Here is a 21,243-nt window from a genome sequence, read left to right as displayed (position 1 = left end):
CAACATGGACCTTAAGGAGTCTGAGCAAATAAGAGGAGCCTAGTTCTGTGGCTGGAGGCCAATCAGAAACTGGCACAGATTGCAAGGGTGGAAACCTGACCTGGACAGGTGACACTCATGATATAGTAAATCCCTTAAAATATTGTGGTAACAATATAAATTTGTCTTCATAGGAAAAGTTGTAATTGATTAAAAGTACTCTATACATCCAGTATTCGCTCTCTTTTATTCCTGTTCTGGTCTCCTGAGGAAAATATCTGGCACTTTAGCTGCTCCACTATATTCACCAGCTAGTTGCTAAATTGGTCCCCTTTTAGGGCTGAGCAGTATGTGTACAAAGCTGTAATAATTGTCTGCTGCAGCTGGAAGTGAACTAAAACAGTACAGTTGTGAGTTGCAAAACTAAACCAGGAGCTGACCAATCCTAAAACGTTCTGTAGAACTGAAAAGAACTGCAGAGCTGGGTACTAATTCTTTGTGGAATAATCAATAGTAGTGACCCTTTCCTTTCAAGTATGCACTGTCATGTGATCCACTCTTAATATAAACATTTGAATTACAAATGGTTATATTTTTATTTTCAGCAGGAACAACTTGGCATGGGCCTAAGGATATGGAAGTTAGACAACCTAACACATGACTGGTTTTGGTCTTTTCATACTTGTGAATAGGTACACCAATATAAAATAACTCCACTTTTATCTCTTCAAATGGAAAAAGATTTGCAGTCAGATGTGTCAAAAGTGCATCATTTTTACTGTGGTACAGAAAAACAAGCTATGCTACTAGTACCACAAAAAAAAAAAACAAAGCAGTAATGAATTAGGAAGAAAATCTATTACCTTAAAAAGTGTTTAAGCTTCCTGTATTTTCATAAGGAACCAGTGGGGATCTGCCTTGTGTAACCAGAGCTGTTTGCAGTGTTTACAGGAAGATCACTGAACACCATCGGTCTGTGGATTGTGAACCTTACTGACCAACCTAAGCAGCACCATCCAAAGTGTAGGGTGCTTATTGAGCTGTGATTGACTGAACACAGCCAAATCTACATGTATAATGGAGGGCTGATCAATACAGCCCATCTAAGAACGGAAGCAGACATTAGCCATCCATTTGACCTTGGATACAGGAGAAATACTGAGTGGATATAAATACCAGCTTTTCTCTTTACTAATGCACATTAAAGCTCTGGGCAGTAGTGCCCAGAAGCATGCACATCTCTCTGTGTTTGTGAACATTCAGATGGAAATTACAATGTGGACCAAAAGAAAACAAAAGTGATGCTAAATATAACATGAAGACATGGTTATGCTGCAGCTGCTGTGGTTTCTTTTGATCTGCAAAGTAAAATGTCACATGAAGTATCTCTTAAAGCAGACTTATGTCCCATCTATCCAGAATCTAACAGACTTTAAAAAGCAACTGAATCTAAGTCCTGTTGACATCTGATCAAAGAACCAATCAAATGATCAAGGAACAAAAAGGTATTCCATCATTATAAATCATACATCACACCACTTCTTACACTGTTACACTGGCTTCCTGTGTTTCAGAGACCTGAATCAAAAAAACTTATGGCTGGCAGATATAAAACAGTGAATTGGTTTAGGACTAAAATATTAGAGCTGTGGTGAGTACAAAAAAAGTGTCTGGTCAGTGTCCATTGAATTATATCAGTGTATTTATTCTGGGCCCAGGGAACAGACTCCACACATGAGAAAAATCACAGCATCTGTTTAACTCCTCTTTCCTCTTCAGCTACAACAAGCACAAAGTCAGTTCTCTCAGCTCTGAAGAACAGTTTACCACAAGCTTGTCTCCACACAGTGACACACTATAACTGGATATCTGATGTCAGAGGTTACATTGACACTCATTTCTTATAGCACAAAACACTTTACTACCACAGGCCACATTTACTGTCAATATTATTAATCACCCACTTCTTTTCTTAATGAACCATTTATTCTATTAAATATCAGAAGACAGTGAAAAATATCCATCCAAGTGAATCCAGTAATTAGTTTAGCCTAGGGTGATGTCTTTTTTTCACCGACCAACAGTCTGAAGCTATGATACAGAGCAGAAAACAGAAGCAAAACCTCTGAAAAACTGTAATCTTTGTGAAAAAAGGAATGATCCTTTATCAAAATAGTCACATACAATTTTCTGTGGATCAATTAATCAATTACTCATTGCAGCTTTAATAAATAATATTTTCTTCTGATTCTACATTATGAACCCCCCAGACATCCTGAGGAAACAGATCTGCCCCCCCAAGCCCAAACCTGACACGGAGAAGCAGCATTCAGCTTTTATGCACCACATATTAAAGAAATATGAAATTCCTAGAAAATTTGAGGTTATTATCTAAATATTCAATTCAATTCAATTCAATTCAATTTTATTTGTATAGCGCCAAATCACAATACAAATCATCTCAAGGCACTTTACAAAAACTAAAACTAAAAACCCAACAATTCCCTTAGGAGCAAGCACTTGGCGACAGTGGAGAGGAAAAACTCCCTTTAACGGAAGAAAAAACCTCCAGCAGAACCGGGCTCAGTTTGAGCGGCCATCTGCCTCGACCGGTTGGGGTGGGGTAAAATATTGGGACTATTTATTGATGTGCTGCACTGCTCTGTTATTGTATGGTAATTTTAATTATTTTCTTTGTTTACTGGGTTTCATTATATACAAGCTCATTCTCTATTTTATTTTAGTCATTAAAATCCTATTTATATGGAGTGAAATTATTCATGTAAAAATCATGTCCCTGTTAATCAAATAATCAATTAATTCATTAAATGTTGCACTTATGATTTTGTCTTTATAGATTTCTTGTGTTATATGTCATGTTAATGCCCTTGTATCACATGTAAAGCAGTTTCAATTGTCTTGCTGTTGAGAGGCGCTACACAAATACACAAGCCTTGTCTTTATGCCTGACTTAATTCCTCTAGAATCAGAGACAGGGCAAGAGAGAGCAAACCACTAGAGGTGGAGAGAGAGCCAGACAAAGTGCTGCTGGTTGCTTTGTAATCTGCAGCATTGTCATCATGGTGGTGTTTTCAGGAGCCTGTGACTGACCTGAAACTGTGCAAACACACATCGATGACAGGGCAGAGGAGAGGTTCAGTGTGTCCGAGTGGGGCTGCAGTGCCAAGGAGTTCCTTCCACTGAGCTTGCCTGGCAGACTTATAGCTGCTGGTGCTGTCAGAGCCCGACAGAGAGAAGCCATGAAGGGAATGCAAAGAGAGTTAATGTTGCTGTTCTGCACACTGCACTGCTGAGTGGACTCACTGTCTGGCACAATGCCTTTCTTATATCCCCCTACAATGGAGCAATGTAAAATTCAGACGACATTTATTTCCATTTCTGAAAGCATAATAATAAATGTTCTACCTGTCTCTCTGTGTATTCTGATAGATTGGACACTTACTAGAATGATCAATGAACCCATAATCAAGCAACAGACACAATATAGGTTTTTTAGTTTATCTGATGGAATGTATTGAGAAGAAGCTGTATTAAAGAGTTATTTCACTGATTTTACACAAGAATGTTAAGGCTGTATTCAAACCGGCACAAAAGTGCAGCCCTTCTTATTAATATGAATGGGAGCGGTGCACTGACGCAGCTGAGGAGTCTTTGAGTAGGGGTGTCCAAAATGATGCAGCGTCATGCAGCAAACAAGTGCTCCGCTATTGCTGCAACACAATATGACATCATCCAGCAAGGTGCCACGCTGGCAAGTGCACATTTCTAGTGTATTAACCTAAACACTGTATTCAGCTGAAATCATCAAAGATAAAGCAGACAACTTTCCACACTTGTGCGCTGTGTTTTAGTGTCCAATAAGCTTGAAGCACATAAATCCACTCCTCAAACTGCACTTCCTGGATCTGACTGCAACCACACTAGAAACTAGTAATGTCCAGATTTGATCTTAAAGATCAGTATCAGGGCTGATCAAGGCATTTTTTACCTGATTGGTATCAGCTTTATTGAGCTGAACCTAAGTCTGATCCTTTGTTTTACATCAGCTGTCAGAGTGGTGTTATAAATGGAGAGAACAAGCTAAGGTGAAATGTCTGCAGCGTGGAAATATTTTAAATTAGAAAACAAAAACTGTCCAGTAGTCAGATGTAATGGCTGAAACGTGAGCATTACACCAGGCAGTAGTAACAGACCTATCTTCAATACTGTCAGTTCTGCAGAATACAGTGACTCCAAGTCATGGCTGGGAAAGACACATTTTTACAAAAACCTTAACCTTACCATCTTAACGCATAATAAATGTGATTGTGCCTAAGAACCAACCAATATGGATGCCTCATATCAGCCAAAGACTGGGCCAAATGACCTTGTGGTGCATTTGCTCTTCCTAAAATTACTCATATCGATACCTGTACATGTAAAATGTGAGCTGTGGGGACCTCTGTGTGCATTCATAAGCAGACCAATAAAGTGCAATTTGACACCAGAGAAAAGCTGTGATCTATTGTAAATATATAGCCACGGTGTCCTTGAAACAAATCACCCAGCAGGTGACTGTTGCAGAGGTTGCTTGAACTTTTCATGTCTGCATACCAAGGAAACAAGAAAATGAAAGAAGGATGTGCAACTAAATGCAAGTCATTTTCAGTCTATACAAGACATAAACTAGAGCTGAAATGATATGTCAAGTAATTACAGAAAATGAATATGGGACTATTTTGACAAATCATTCGCTATTTTTCATTTTTACATTAAAAAATATTATTAAAAAATATATAAAAAATATAAATATTGAACTTTCTCTAGTTCCACCATCTCAAATTAGAGGACCTGTTTTTCCTTTAGAACATCTAAGTGTTGAGTAGAACAGTAGAGAACGATCCAAAAAACAGCAACTGAAAACAGATTAATCACTTCTTTTTCTTTCTCTTTTTTGTTAAAAATACCAGATATAGTTTAACCTCTCACTTAAATCAAAAAAAAAGTATTTTGCTTGTGGTAAGACAAATCAGGCAATGCAGACTGAAAATTAGTTACTTAATTGGAAAATTTAATGGCAACCATTTTAATGACACTTTTAAATCTTTAAGCAATTCTTAAAGCAAAACAGTCAAACCTTTGATGGTTCCAGCTTCCCAAATGTTAGAATCTACTACTTTTTTTTATTTATGTCACTCTAAAGTGAAAATGTTTAAGTTCTGGACTGTTGTTTGACCAAAACAAGTAACCTGAAGAGGCTTTATCTCACTGAATTGGTGAGGGGACATTTTTGCTATTGTCTTTACATATTGAACTCACATGACCAGCTCTTGTTATGATGCTTGAAGAGGAGTCAACCAGTCAGGCACCTCAGTCCCCCCAACAACAGAACCAAGGAGCTGAGGGGAAAGAAAACACATGGACACATTTTAATAAATAAACTCCCAGACTCCTCTCTGTCCAAAGGGAAATATCCTGACACCTTTCCCAGTCCTATTTCTGTCTCTTCATGAATCATAAGACAGACCACAGGATTTGGCCCTGTGTAATGAGATCTTGAAGAGTTTTACACTGGGGGGATAGGAGTCAATTTGACACCCGTGTCCTCTACGATGGCCTGGCTGCGGCCTTCCTCTGCTCTGCAAGTGAAGAGGAAACTGGGATGAGAGGAAGACACTTCATTGCCCTTGGGAGATACCAGCGCTCAGCAGACGCCAGCCATGCCAAGACCACAAGCCCCCACTGCTCTACGTCACTCTCTCCCCCTTGTCTTTCCTTCCATCTCTGATTCATTGTAAATTGTAATGAAAGAAAGCTGGATGAATAATTCAGCAGACACAGCATTTTAAGAACTCCTCTTTCTGATAACACAGGACATGGACTTTACACACTACGCACCACACTATGAAGTTTTTGAAGGTTTAGTCTAATGTGGGATTCCCCCCTTAACCAAGCTCCCTGTAAATTAGATTCAGCTTCTACGAAAGGTTTAATTTATAACCTAAATGGGACAACCTGTCTGCTGCAGTGCTTCCTCAGCCAGCGTTTTGTCTGATCAGTCCAGATATGTTTAGATGCAGAATTACAGCATTATAAGTTCATTTCCAAAAGTGGTCCATGGGGTAATGGGGCCTTATCCAGTTAGAGCTTGTCAAACTGAAATGGGATTAGAGGTGCTGAGCATCTGCTCTCTCAATCTGGGTTTTAATAGAGCAAGAGCAGATCATCTGGTCTGGCCATGTTCTTCTCGCTACCCCTTGGCCTGTGAAAAAAAGAACCGACTGTGGCATGAAGTGAGATTACAAAAGCCAGGATATCATGAGCACTCAATGAGTGCACTGTATTTATTAACATTTCCATTTTCAAAGTGGTTTGGCAAGATACTTCAGATGATGATGAGATTCATGGAATGACGGCAAGGCAGAACTGCACAAAAGCTATATGTCAAACACCATCCTTTCCATCTGCCAATCTGGAGAGGCGCAGATTGAAGTTCTTGCTGTGTAGGTGGGAGGTGGAAACAATGTGACGAAAACCTATATCGTCACATGGTGGAATTTAACAAGAATGGCGAAGACTGAATACCCTCCCACCTCCAACAATATGTAGGCCAAAGTTGATTTTTTTGCCAACTGTCTATTACAACACGATTGTCTGCATCAGTAATAAAGATGCAGATAAATATCAAAGCAGCAGTGATGTGAGTGAGACAGAATCAGGCTGGTGGGCTCCCTTGGTGCCATTCCTCTCTGATGTTTGGCTGTATGAACCAAGACAAATTGCACACAAGCAGTATTTGGGATGAGGAGCAGAGGCAGTGGAAAGGAGCTGGGGGAGGGGAGGAAGGAGGGGAGCGCCCTTCCCAAAAAGCCTGAAAGGTTGGATGTATGCCATGTACATCTGAGGGCTATCAAACAGAAGACAGGGATTGTTTTTTTAAATCTGTGCCTGGCAATGTCCATACACACTAAACACATCTTGAGCCCACCTCTGGTGTAATAATTAATCATAAGCAGCACTGAGGCTGTGCAATCCACCACCACCATAAATTTATGGCACTTTGTTCCTAATCCTGTGTAGGTTCACCCAAAATCAAACAGTGTGGTAACAGTACTAGTCCTAAAATGTAAGCTAGCCCCCATATTAAAGCTAATATAAACACATACACACACAAAGTGCAAATAAGACCTGTCCCAAGAGTCATACCAAGTCTTTTCAAGTCAAGTCGACACCAGAAAATCTAACAAAACACACCTCCTGACTTTCACATCACTTCATTCTCATAAAAGGAAAAATCTGCTTCATTTTGACACAGAAACACCTTTGCAACAGGCGGCCAGAGAGAGGCCTGAAACACCATGTCATCTGTACAAACTGAAGCAGTATTTACTTATCTACAGATTTCCCCTCTGAAGTACATATTTTGGGCGAGCTCACCTTTTCAGTCATCCAGTCAGCACATCCAAGACTTCCTCAGAGCAAAATGAGACGTTAGGCACCAGAAGAAGAAAAGAAAGAAAGAGAGCAAGCGACAGTGAGGCCACAACCTTACATTTCTTTTTTCCGGCTGCAGAGGAGATTATTGTCCCCCCTGTTAAAAGTGCCGTCACCCTCTGAGTGTAGTGAGGAAGCTGGTTTCCTCTATCCTACAACTAGAAAAGACCTGTCCTTGGGCATGTGCATTGTGTGTGTGTCGGTGCTGTCCGCAGAGGCTGCCATGTCTCCCATTGTTCCAGAGTGTGTGAGGCAGGCTTCCTACCCCAGTAGATCCTGCCTACTACAACAGCTGTGAACCAGCCCCCACCTCTCTGCTGCTCTCCTTCTCCCTCTTCCCCTCCTCTTCCTACAACTCCTGCCTCTCTGCCTGTGCTGCTGCTAAAACATTAACCCTGTAGCTGCCGGCTCGGGTCGTAAAGACTATGAAAGGGGAGGGGGTTATGTTGAAAAGAGACCCTACCATGTAGCAGACAAAGGAGCATAAGAGAAAAAGGATATCCGACAGCCGAGCTGAACCGACAGGACTGTAACACAGAGCCATTCAGTGCCCTAGAAAGAAAACAGGCTCTGTGCTAAGAGGATTGTCTTTCTCAATCACATTGGTAATACGTGTTGGACTAAGTCCTGTGTGACTGTGCTGAGGAAAAGAAAAGTCATGGAAATCAGGATGAATTCAGAACAGGAGACAACATGGCTACAACAATTAATTTCATTATCAACTGATTTGTTGATATGTTTAATTGATAGCTTCGTTATAAATGCAAGAAAACTGTGAAAATGGCCATTATCAATTATCAGAACACAAGGTGTTGTTAATAGTTTGTTTTGTCCCACCAAAACCCAAAGTAGTATTACACCGTCTACTAAATCGCAGTTCGTTATTCTACTATACAATATTCTGCTTAATATGTATCTTGTTACAATAAATTAAAAAAATACTACTATGGGGGATTATATTAAAGAATACTATTAACTGATATTGTTTTCTAGTCTTAAACAAAATGTTAATATCAGTGTTTGCCTCAAAATTCCAGTAGGAGTCAAGCTATAGAGAAGCATACAGACATGGCTAGAAGTGTTGATGTCACTCTCTCTGAACAAAGTTAAGTCTGCCAAAATTAATTGACAGCCTCTGTTGTCTGCTCTTTTTATTTACTACATCCTCTGCAATCAAACACTTTTTGTGGCTCTTCCTGTGGCTGTGCTTGGTCAAACTGCAAGTCTCTCAGCTTTGATGACTGCCTTATCTTGCTGTGAGTTTCAACACTTTCCATAGTTGATGAGGACTCAGAGCAGCCACTTCAGGATGCTCCAGTATTTTCTTCCCACCCTTTCTTGGTTCTTTTAGATATTTTGGGTGATGTAGCTGTGAGACTCTCTGGGACTATATTTGTCTCCATAAGATCTTGATCATCTTCTGGTTCCATTGTTCTTCTTTCTTTACAAATAAAATCACAACTATTAGAGATAAAATTCAGCAGATGCTTCCTATACCTGCAATAAATGAATCTTTTACTACAGTAGCTCTTGAATCATCTGTAGGACCTCAGTTATGTTTAGACTGCTTTTCTCCTATAGATCTCTCTGAATTTACAACAGTAGTTGCTTCATCGAAATCATCAACGTGTCTCTTGGACCCCATCCCGACTAGACTGCTTAAAGGCACCCTGCCATTAATGAACTCATCTTTATTGGACTTGGTAACTTTATCTCTAGTATCAGGCTACGTACCACAGGCCTTTAAGACTGCAGTAATCAAACCTTTACTCAAAAAGCCTAGTCTTCATCCAGGAGTCTTGGCTAATTATAGACCAATATCCAACCTGCCATTTATTTCTAAAATCCTAGAAAAAGCTGTTGCTAAGCAGCTATCAGACCACTTACACCGGAATGAACTATTTGAAGATTTCCAATCAGGATTTAGAGCACATCATAGTACAGAAACAGCACTGTTGAAAGTTACCAACGATCTTCTCTTAGCCTCAGATAATGGACTTGTTTCGATACTTGTCCTCCTAGACCTTAGTGCAGCATTCGACACCATTGACCACAACATCTTATTACAGAGACTGGAGCATGTGATTGGTATCAGAGGAACAGCGTTAAAGTGGTTCCAATCCTATTTATCGGACAGATTCCAGTTTGTTCATGTCCATGATGAACCTTCCACACGAACAAAAGTTAGTTATGGAGTTCCACAAGGTTCTGTGCTAGGACTGATTCTGTTCACCCTGTACATGCTTCCTTTAGGATATATCATTAGGAAGCACTCTATTAATTACCACTGCTATGCGGATGACACTCAGTTATATCTATCTATTAAACCTGTTAACACAAACCAGTTAACCAGACTTCAAGCCTGTCTAACTGACATAAAGGCTTGGATGACCAGTAACTTTTTACTGTTAAACTCGGAGAAAACAGAAGTCATTATATTTGGGCCTAAAAATCTCAGAAATAACTTTTCTAAAATTATAGCTACTCTAGATGGCATAGCCCTGGCCTCCAGCACTACTGTAAAAAACCTTGGAGTTATTTTTGACCAGGACATGTCCTTTAACTCACACATAAAACAAATTTCTAGAACTGCATTCTTTCATCTGCGCAACATTTCCAAAATTAGGAACATCCTGTCTCAAAATGATGCAGAAAAACTAGTCCATGCATTTGTTTCCTCAAGGCTAGATTACTGTAACTCATTACTATCTGGATGTCCTAATATCTTAATAAAAAGCCTCCAATTAATCCAGAATGCCGGAGCCAGAGTCCTGACAGGAACTAGCAAGAGAGATCATATTTCTCCTATAATGGCTTCTCTTCATTGGCTCCCTGTAAAATATAGAATAGAATTTAAAATCCTTCTTCTCACATACAAATCCCTTCATAATCAAGCTCCTTCATACCTTAAAGACCTCATAGTACCATATTATCCCAATAGACCACTTCGCTCTCAGAGTGCAGGCCTACTTGTGGTTCCCAGAGTTCTCAAAAGCAGAATGGGAGGCAGAGCCTTTAGCTATCAAGCTCCTCTCCTGTGGAACCAGCTCTCAGCCTGGGTTCAGGAGGCAGACACTCTCTGTACTTTTAAGGCTAGACTTAAAACCTTCCTCTTTGACAAAGCATATAGTTAGGGCTGGCTTCAGGCAACCCTGAACCATCCCTTAGTTAGTTATGCTGCTATAGGCCTAGACTGCCCGAGGACCATCGGTGCACTGAGCTCCCCTACCCTAACCCCCCCCCCCCCTCTTCTCTCCCACCTCATGTATATTCCACCATTGAATGTTACTAACCTTGTGCTCTCTCTCTCCCCTAGTTTGTGCTCTCTCTCTCCCTCCCTCTCTCTCTCTGTACCTTCTGCAGGTGTCCCTGGTCCTGGAGCTGTTTATCGCTGATGTGCAGTTACTGGCCCCACCAACTTGCAGTGTCTATTTGTTGTTTATTGTTGCTGTTCTTTTCTCTCTGCTCTATCCACTCACCCCAACCGGTCGAGGCAGATGGCCGCCCAAACTGAGCCCGGTTCTGCTGGAGGTTTTTTTCTTCCGTTAAAGGGAGTTTTTTCCTCTCCACTGTCGCCAAGTGCTTGCTCATAAGGGAATTGTTGGGTTTTTAGTTTTAGTTTTTGTAAAGTGCCTTGAGATGATTTGTATTGTGATTTGGCGCTATACAAATAAAATTGAATTGAATTGAATTGAATTGTTCTCTGCATAGATTCAAGACACAGCAAAGCCAGCTGTCTGTCGTCTGTTTTTAGAGGTTTTTGGTTTCTTGGATGCAAATCGCATCCACCATTTGAACTTTCCTTCTCTCTTCAGTCTGGGCTCAGTTTTCTTCTTGTAGCCTCATCCAGGGAGGTCGTCTACACTCTCACAGATCTTAAACTTACACAGCTTCTTTATCAGTAACTGTAAACACTGCAGCATGAGGCTGCTTGGAGATGGTCTTGTAACCTTTTCCTTGCACAAATTTTCTTCTCAAACAACCTTTGTTTTCTCTCTCCATGTTTGATTTACTATATGTAACAGCACCACAAGGACTTTTCTTCATTTCAGCAGGCTGACTGATTAAAGACAGCTGTGACATTAATGGAAGACAACAGCCTGCTCAAAAAAAAAAAGAAAAAAAAAAAGAAAAAAAAAATCACTATGATCCATTCACATCACTACGTGTTAACAGTATAATTGTTTTCTGCAGGCCATTTTAGAAGATCTTTGTAAAATAAACAAGAATTTCACAACCAAAAACTGTAGGTATGCATGACAAAAGAAAAACACTTCTCGTGAAGAACAGAGCATTGTTTCAGCGAGGTGTACAAACACGCAGCCATGTCTGTAAGTAAAAAGTAAACATTTAAAAGCCTCGACTAGTCAGCAGCATTAAGTCTTTCTAAACATATCTCAGCACAGTAGTTCACTATGGCTGATTGCCCCAGGTTTTCACCCTGTGTGACTCATCTGCTCTCCTTGTTAATGAAACACATCATGCTCATATCCCCAGCCATACCAGGCACAATAAACTAAATCTGCTGACAAAATGGGTGGGCACCAAAGAAACAACAACACAGGTTTCATGGCCAGAATGTGGGAGGATAATACAATAAAGAAATAGAGGGCCAAACAGCCATATCATTGGCTCTAAAAACATTTTTTATAAACAGATCTCTACACACTTATTTAAGTTATTACCCTTATTAGACCAACAATGGGGAAATTGCATTACCACCCAATGTGCACACACACACCGTGAACACACACCCGGAGCGGTGGGCAGCCAGTGGGGGAGCAGTTGGGGTTCTGGTGCCTTGGTCAAGGGTCTCACCTCTGTGATGGTATTCAAGGGCGCTGGCTATACACTCCATCCCACCAACAATTTCTGCCCGACGTGAGACTCAAACCTGCAATTTTCAGGTTACAAATCTGACTCCCTATCCATTAGGCCACAACTGCCCCATTAATTGAAAGTTGAGTAATTCATTTTTATTAATTTGACCCTAATTGAATAGACAAGAGACCTGACCTGATTCAACTTTGCCCCACACTAGACTTCCAATGTTCAAAATGAAGTGCCCCAGGATACTCACATGAATGTCACTCGTTTCAATTTCTATTGTCATTCAGATTTGACCAAAACAGTCTAGTTTGTTTTGTAGAAATGCCCCAGGTACACAGAAGAATTTCAGTTTCCATGTCTGAATGAGAGGACTCAAGCTTTTCTCTCAAAAGAACTAACAAACAAAAAGACATTGACAAATCCAGAATGGAAAACTGGAGAAAAAACCCAGGGACAAATGACTGTATTAAACACTATCTGTTGCAATGAATCTGTTGCAACTGCTTTTAACCACAATAAAGAAATGCACACAACAGATGTTGAGCTTTGCATCAAAAATCAACTAGATCAAAAGAGCTTGTGTCCACTGAGGATTATCCTCTTAATACTAACACATATGGCAGTCCTTCCCCCAATGTCCTCATAGCCAGGCCTCTAATCTGTGTCAACCCAGTGGATGATAAAGAGAAAACCTGCATATGACCATCACTGCTTCAAACGACTGCCATGGAATGATGAAATGGTGTTTTTCAGTTCTATCTTATATGGTTTGGTAAGAGAACCTTGGGAAATATCATCACTAAAACAATCTGAATACTTTCAATTCTCTTATCCCATAAAATTTAAATAAAAAATCCAGTTCAAATCTGTTTACATGTCGATGGGCAATAAGCTAGGAATGCAACTAAAATAATAAACATTAATAAGCTAATGAATTTCCACAACCTGAAACAAAAACCTGGACATGAGATAAGAAAAAGAAAATACAAAAGACTGATTTGCTCATTGGGCAGCACAGCAGTTTGGTGGTTAGAACTGTCGTCTCACGGGTGCGACCATGGGGCCTTTCTCTGTGGTTTTGTCCCACAGTCCAAACACATGCCTGTTCGGGTTAGGTTAACTGGTGACTCTAAACTGCTCATCGGTGTGAATGTGAGTGTGAGTCTTTGTCTGGCTTTATGTGTCTCTGATATTTCAGTTTATTATTTTTAATAAATTTACAGACATTCCTAAAATTCTGCTTTCACTTTGTCATTATGTGGTAGAGTGTAGATTAATGAGAAAAAAAAAACAAATTTAGTAGCCTGTAGTATCAGGCTACAACATAACAAAATTGAAAAAAAGTGAAGGGGGTCTGAATATTTTCTGAATGCACTGTAATGTGCCATAATCAGGTGAATAATTTCTCTAGAGAAGACTCTACACTCTAACAAACTACAAAGGCACAGTTCACTTGTCGTCATAGAGTGATTCTACACAGTAATGTCTTCATTTACAAACAATCTTTAGCAGAGTACAGCCAGTGGCTTAGAGAGGACACATTAACCAACTGATGGCGGCCAATTTAACAGGAGAAAGCAATGATTCAAATCACCAGTACGTGTCACATAGAAAGACAGTCAGACAGCATCACAACATGTAAGCAGTTAACTGCTTGGAACACTTAAACTGAATGCAGATCTGTCATGAGACTGTCATACTTCTACTGTGGGTGAAATTAGTGAGCACTGATATCTGTATGGTATGAATGAGATACTGAGAAAGTCTCTTCCCTTGTAAGAGGGCCAAACCCTGAACAGGCTGACATGTCCTGAATAAGAGCTAGTCCCATGATTCCCTGGCACTAAGGGAATGAGGATAACTCAACAAAAAAGACCTATTGTCTCCCCCTCCCTTACCACCAGAATTTCCCCCAAGCAAGGATCTTCACTAACTACCTAAAAAACTCTATGGTAGTATGGATATGAAGAGGGCAGGCATAAAGAATGTCACAGGGTATTAAAACGTGTGTCCTGATGGAAGAAAACATGCCTGGAAACACAAACACAAAAAATGAAGTTTGAAGAAGGCTGGATATTGAGTGACTAAATCCAAGTTAAGCAACATGTAAAGCAGGACTAACTAGTATTATATGGAATATTTTGAGGTTTTGGACAAAAAAAAAAAAAAAAAAAACATCAACTTGGGCTCTGGGTAATTGGGAATTTTTCACTTTTCTTAGAGAGACTAAAAAAAAACTAAAAGAAAGGATAGATTATGCTGAAAAGAAAGCAATGATCCATTAGCAGATGGTCCACTGTTACTATTTGTGGTCAGATGGCAACTAAAGCGAGAAAAGTGTCAGGGAAATTCTGAATTAGGAGTTGTAAATCAGACTCTTGGGGTACAAGCCCCCTTTGAGGGGCAGACAGTTTAATTGGCTGTAATGTGCAAAGCTCCAAATGAGGATGAAGAGCTAATCGACCTAAAAGAAAAGTGACACCAAGGCCTCAGCCAGGATATGTGCAGGGTCTACAGCTGGGGCTACAAAAACCCCGGTGGTGTCAGTTGAGGCCTCTTGTGTTAATTTGCATGAAGCCTTGGCTTAGTCAGATCTCATTAGGAAGTCAATGGGCTATTATCAGTGGCTGCCTGTAGTCTGGTTTGGGTGATCTTAGCTATCTTAGCCAAGAGACGTTTACACTCGTGTCGAGCTGAAACAATTTGTATAATAATCAGTCCACAGATAACTAGCAATTTGTGTAATTGCCAAGATGTGCATAAAGTCATGAAGGAGTGCACCACATGTAGAGCTTATTGATCATTCAAAGAAAATAATTATTTAAAGAATTTTCATCATTCATTTTAAAGCAAGTATTTCCTGATCACAGGTTTACAAATGTTGAGGATTGGTGCTTTTCTTAAATTAACATTTTGTTGTTGGTCAGGCAAATCATGCAAACTGAAGACAATGCTGTGGGGTTGAGAAATTGAGAATACAGTTTTTTTCCCACCATTCATCATTATATAGACTAAAAAAATTGTGAATGAAAATAATTACTTGCAGCCCTAGACACATTACACCCATTTCAAAGTCTTGAAACTGGTTGCCTGTTGCATTTAATGACTTTAAAATTCTTTTTCTTGAACTGCCTTCTTTCATCTGCGCAACATTGCCAAAATTAGGAACATCCTGTCTCAAAATGATGCAGAAAAACTAGTCATGCATTTGTTACTTCAAGGCTAGATTACTGTAACTCATTACTATCTGGATGTCCCAGTATCTCCATAAGAAGCCTCCAGTTAATCCAGAATGCTGCAGCCAGATTCCTGACAGGAACTAGCAAGAGAGATCATATTTCTCCTATATTAGCTTCTCTTCATTGCCACCCTGTAAAATACAGAAAAGAATTTAAAATCCTTCTTCTCACATACAAATCCCTTCATAATCAAGCTCCTTCATACCATAACCCTTTTTGATGCAGCTTCAAAAAAGTTACGTTAATGTCCCTTCGACACAAAAATGTGTGCGGAAAAATCACACTATAAAAATTATATAAATTATTATTATTATCAAACTTTTTTTTTTTTAGACCAGCATCTGCCCTAATCATACATATCAAATATGCATGGTTCTTTTTTATTTTAACCCTTAAATTGCCATGTTTTTGTCATCATGCACCCTCATTTTATGACCAAAAAAAGCATAATAAATGATGTATTTTCAGTATACTTCATGCAAACTGGATTATTTATGGATTGCAGTACTAGTCATAGATACCAAATAGTCATTTGTGCTGTAACAAACAGTCACACCTTCTGCCCATGTAACATCTATTTTATATTTATTTATTATTTGTTATTTATTATATTATTTATTATAACAAAACATGAACAAAAACAAGATATATAATCATATTCATGCTTTATGCTTTTTATAAGTCCAGGGTCAAAAATAGTGATTTGAATGGTTTTCAATGTGCACATTTTTGTGTGAAGGATACTCAACGTTACTATTTTGGTTTACAGTGTTATACATAGGCGAAAATTTACGAACCCATGAAAAAATTTAAAAAAACCTCACAAATGCATAACCTGGCAACATGCATGAAAAATGAAAAAAATGTGCCAGAAATTAAAATCAAAATACACAAAAATGTGCAAAGGTGCATCAAAAGTTTAAAGAGCTCATAGTTCTCAGAGTGCAGGTCTACTTGTGGTTCTCAGAGTTTCCAAAAGCAGAATGGGAGGTAGAACCTTTAGTTATCAAGCTCCTCTCCTGTGGAACCAGCTCCCAGTCTGGGTTCAAGAGGCAGACACTCTCTGTACTTTTAAGGCTTCCTCTTTAACAAAGCATATAGTTAGGGCTGGCTTCAGGCAACCCTGAATCATCCCTTATTTATGCTGCTATAGGCCTAGACTGCCCGAGGACCATCGGTGCACCGAGCTCCCTTACCCCTCCCCTCCCTTCCCTTCCCCTCTCTTCCTCTCCTGCCCCCTCATGTATATTCAACGACTGAATGTCACTAACCTTATGCTCTCTCTCTCCCGTAGTTTGTGCTCTCTCCCTCTCTCTCTGTACCTTTTGCAGGTGTCCCCGGTCCTGGAGCTGTATATCGCTGATGTGCAGTTACTGGACCCACCAACCTGCAGTGTCTATTTGTTGTTTATTGTTGCTGTTCTTTTCTCTCTCCTCTATCCACTCACCCCAACCGGTCGAGGCAGATGGCCGCCTAAACTGAGCCCAGTTCTGCTGGAGGTTTTTTCTTCCGTTAAAGGGAATTTTTCCTCTCCACTGTCGCCAAGTGCTTGCTCATAAGGGATTTGTTGGGTTTTTAGTTTTTGTAAAGTGCCTTGAGATGATTTGTATTGTGATTTGGCACTATACAAATAAAATTGAATTGAATTGTTTTTAAAGCACTTGACTATCTTGCACTAGCATATGTGTGACGTGTGCCCCGCGGGTCCTCTGCCACATTCTTCTAGTTGTTCCAAAGTGCAGGACAAAAACCTTTGATGAGGAATTCAGTTTCTTTGTTCTGCTAAAGCAATTTACCTAATGATCTTAGAGTTCAATGTAATGTCTTTAAAGCAGAGCTTTGCAATCAATTCAGTGTTAATTTAGATTTTGGCACCAAAACAACACAAAAACTGTGTTATTAAAAATATTTATATATATATATATATTCTGTTTTGCTTACTTTGACTTATGTTCTGAATGAAGTGCACGTTCGCTGCTTCCAAAGCCTAAGCTCACTCAGCCTATACTGTCAGTGAAGCAAGTTGCATGTGTGATATCTGGTCATATTTAAAAATCAGCCTGAGTGAAGATGGTGGAAGGAGACCAGCAGCAGCAGTAGTGTTTGGTCAGTAAAAAAGGTGGAACCAATTGTGTTTCCGATGAACAACCTGGATTTGAGGAACTTAACATGCATCAAAAACATAATACGAGCAAGATTTCCTTCACAATAATGTCAGCATCAAAGTTCAATAAATGCATGATGTTTCTGAAATCAATGAGTAATTGTGATTTCAGTACTCACCAAAATAATCATGGTTATGATTTTTTCCATAATCAAAGCAGCCCTAAACTCACACTGTGGAGCTTATTTAAAAATTAAAGAAACAAATATTTCTAGTGGTCAGAATTATAATATTGCTGTTTAAGTGCTAAATGTGTAAATGAGCAATGTTTTTATTAACAAGTTTGCATATCAACTTAAAAATTTGGGTTAACAATGTACTTCATAAAGTCATCAAAAAATGTTAAAACCTGCATCTTAGACTTGATTTGAAGGTTTTTAACTATTTTTTAACCATTTATTGTGTGCCTGTTTTAGAAATACACTCCTCTTATGTATTTATTGTCTTATTTTATTCTGTTTTTAAGTTTGTTTTTTAAAACCAATTTTATTTCTATTATTATATTTTCATCGTATTTATTTGTTATGCTTTAATCTCAAAGAATTTAACTATTTAACATATTTGTACAAGACATTGACTTTGAGTAACATATATAAAAGGAGCTCCACAAAGTTTTACTGGTGAACTGACTGATTTAATCACAATCTTTAAGTGATGTTATCAAAAAAAAGCAAGATTTCTTTGCCTTTTATGACCTAATTAAATGTCTTTGGAGTTAGAGTTGTGTATTAGACAAAACAAGCAATCAAAATACATATAAGTTAACTTGTGCTTTAGAAAACGGTGATTAAACCAAATGATTAATCGGTTATTAAGACTGTTAAGATTAGACAGATTAATCAAGGCAGCCCCATTCACTTGTGAATCAGAGGTAACGCTTCTTCTTTCAGTCTCATTCCAAACTATGGTGACCTAATAAACACCTCACGTGAAAAGATTGACAGTATGCTCTTCAGTTCATTTCTGCAATCATAAAAGTTAAGTAATGAAAACCATTTGTCACTGCCCCTATAAAATTAGGTTTCATACCATTGTCCCCTGCCAACCAGACTACAGTCATGTATCCAGACTGCCTGCCAGAACAACTGCATTTTGATCAGCTCCTTGCTAGATTTCCATATTTGTCAGCAAATGTCTTCACTACCTGAACCTCAGTGAGTCATATTTGCATCAAACTACTGAACCCTGACATGGCTGCAAAAAATGTGAGTGATGAACAAGACATGCTGGTGAGGCTGTGATGACAGCAGGCTTTTCCAACCAAAACTAAAGATGCCTAAGTTTCTTCATTCTGCACTTTTTCTGTCTGATAATTGATGTGTCATGTAAAGTGCTCTTAGTGATAATGAAGACCCTGAAACGCTCTCCAACATTATAGGGTCAGAGAACCTTGTTGTTTTGGATACAGGTCAGTACAGGAACAATGGAGAGACGGCCCCATTTGGACAGTATCATATAGCATGGACTCATGTCCATTCTTACAGAGCTGCTGCTACAACATGAGCACACTGTAAAACTGAAGTACCGCAAGACAAGATTAGAAGGTTATCCAGCTATCATTGCACCTATCTAAGACTTCATAGCACAGTGAAAAAGGCTCACTTTTTAACAATGGCAGACCAAACAGACCAAAATGCTTCAACAGCCCAGCTACTAAGAGTTCACCAGGAAAACAGAGTCACCATTCAAACAGAAACAGTTTTCAACAGATGTTTATCATAAAGTGACATGTTATTAACACGCATAGCCATGTATCCACTTTCGGTTTGTAACAGAATGTTTATCAAACTGAGATATTATACTCAAGAGTCAAAGTGAAACCTGAACATGTGGATTTTATTAAAGAAGTAAGAAAACCTCATTCAAAAACCACAGTGAAAACCACTAGGCTAATAATTAAAAACTTGGAGGTATGCTATGGTTAGAGAAAGGCAGGAGTTTCCTAAAATACAATCGATTATTGCTGATTATTTGTAACAAAAACCCTTTCCCAAAAGCCCAAGATGCTTGTCTAAAAATCACAGTTCAACAACAGAGGTGCATCCATTAGTGGGCGGAGGGGTCACAGTTAGTTCAGACATGTCTAAAAAGATGAAAAACTGACTTCAGATGAGAGCAGTGAGAAGACTGCACTGCATTACAGAAGCTAGTGAAGCACAGACTAGCCCGGATGTAGTGGCATGACTTTGACACCCTATAATTTCCCAGTTGTTGGGGAACCAGGACAATCTGATGACAAGTGGGCTACTGGAACAAGAACAAGACATTCCTGGAGGAGAGCTGAGATCCACACCTGCTGGCTAAAGAAGATAACCTCACTCCATGAATGGATAGCTGTACAAATAAAACAGCTGGTAGTGGATGGGACCCACCCTGAATGGTTAAATGAAAGCAGGATAGTCCTAATTCCAAAGGACCCCCAGAAGGGAGCACTCCCATCCAAATACCAATCAATCAATAACCTGCCTCTGCACAACATTGAAACTCAAGTGCGGCTTCATAGCGGATAAGATGAGTAGGCACATCGATCAATACATGAGTGGGCCCCAGAAAGGAATGTGTAGGAACACCAAAGAAGCTAAGCACCAGCTACTGGTAGATAAAGCAGTCACCTGAAAGACAAGACAGACCCACCTTTGCACCGCCTAGATTGATTACAAGAAGGCCACACACATGGATCCTGGAATGCTTAAAACTCTACAACAACAACAGGACTCTAAGAGCCTTCATCAAGAACTCAGTGTGGACGTGGAAAATGAACGTAGCCAACCACACAAGTCACTATCAAGTGTGGTATCTACCAAGAAAATACATTGTCCCCACTGCTGCTCTGCATAGGACTGAAGTCAAGACAAGGAAGCTCCTCACGATGCACAGAGCGTTTCACATCAAACCCAGCATCCTGAGACTGCATACTAAGTAGAAAGAAGGAGTCTGACGCCTAGTGAGCATCAAAGCCACAATCCAAGATGAGACAGCTGAGATCTATGAGTACATCAGGAAGATGGCCCCGAGCTCAGGGTCTGTTAGCGGTCCAAGGGCAGCTCCGGAGCAGCCCGGAGAATTAGCCTGGGCGACGGTCCGATGGAAACGTACTCCTAAGCAGAAGCCCACGGCTCATCACCTGCCTGTTCACGTTTCTAATAGATTTTCCCCGCTCAGCGACACACCCGCTGAGAAACCGACTCTGATAATTGGCGATTCCATAGTCAGGAACGTGAAAATAGAGACACCAGCGACCATAGTCAAATGTATTCCTGGGGCCAGAGCGGGCGATATCGAGTCAAATCTGAAGCTGCTGGCTAAGGCTAATCGTAAATATGGGAAAATTATTATTCACGTCGGCAGCAATGACACCCGATTACGCCAATCGGAGGTCCCTAAAATTAATGTTGAGTCGGTGTGTAACTTTGCTGAATTAATGTCGGACTCCGTAGTTTTCTCTGGACCCCTCCCCAATCTGACCAGCGATGACATGTTAAGCCGCATGTCGTCGTTCCGTCGCTGGCTGTCTAGGTGGTGTCCAGCAAACGATGT

General features: G+C 39.7%; 1 protein-coding gene across 6 annotated transcripts in view; it reads right to left on the bottom strand.

The window, feature by feature from the left end:
- Positions 1 to 21,243, bottom strand: part of nckap5l (NCK-associated protein 5-like) — a 54,768-nt gene that overhangs the window by 12,002 nt on the left and 21,523 nt on the right. For 3 of the 6 annotated variants that reach the window (XM_026332080.2, XM_026332085.2, XM_026332086.1), the window contains exons 1-3: positions 7,417 to 7,730; positions 5,299 to 5,378; positions 3,091 to 3,213 (exon numbers count right to left, since the gene is read on the bottom strand). The gene's annotated coding sequence lies outside the window, so the exon portion shown is untranslated. Of the gene's footprint in view, positions 1 to 3,090; positions 3,214 to 5,298; positions 5,379 to 7,416; positions 7,731 to 21,243 lie in introns of those variants that run through there. The other 3 variants (XM_026332082.2, XM_026332084.2, XM_026332083.2) reach the window with 3 other exon arrangements.

The sequence above is a fragment of the Mastacembelus armatus genome, chromosome 7 (assembly GCF_900324485.2).
Source record: "Mastacembelus armatus chromosome 7, fMasArm1.2, whole genome shotgun sequence".
NCBI classification, from domain to species: Eukaryota; Metazoa; Chordata; class Actinopteri; order Synbranchiformes; family Mastacembelidae; genus Mastacembelus; species Mastacembelus armatus.
This window is presented reverse-complemented; position numbering and strand designations above follow the sequence as displayed.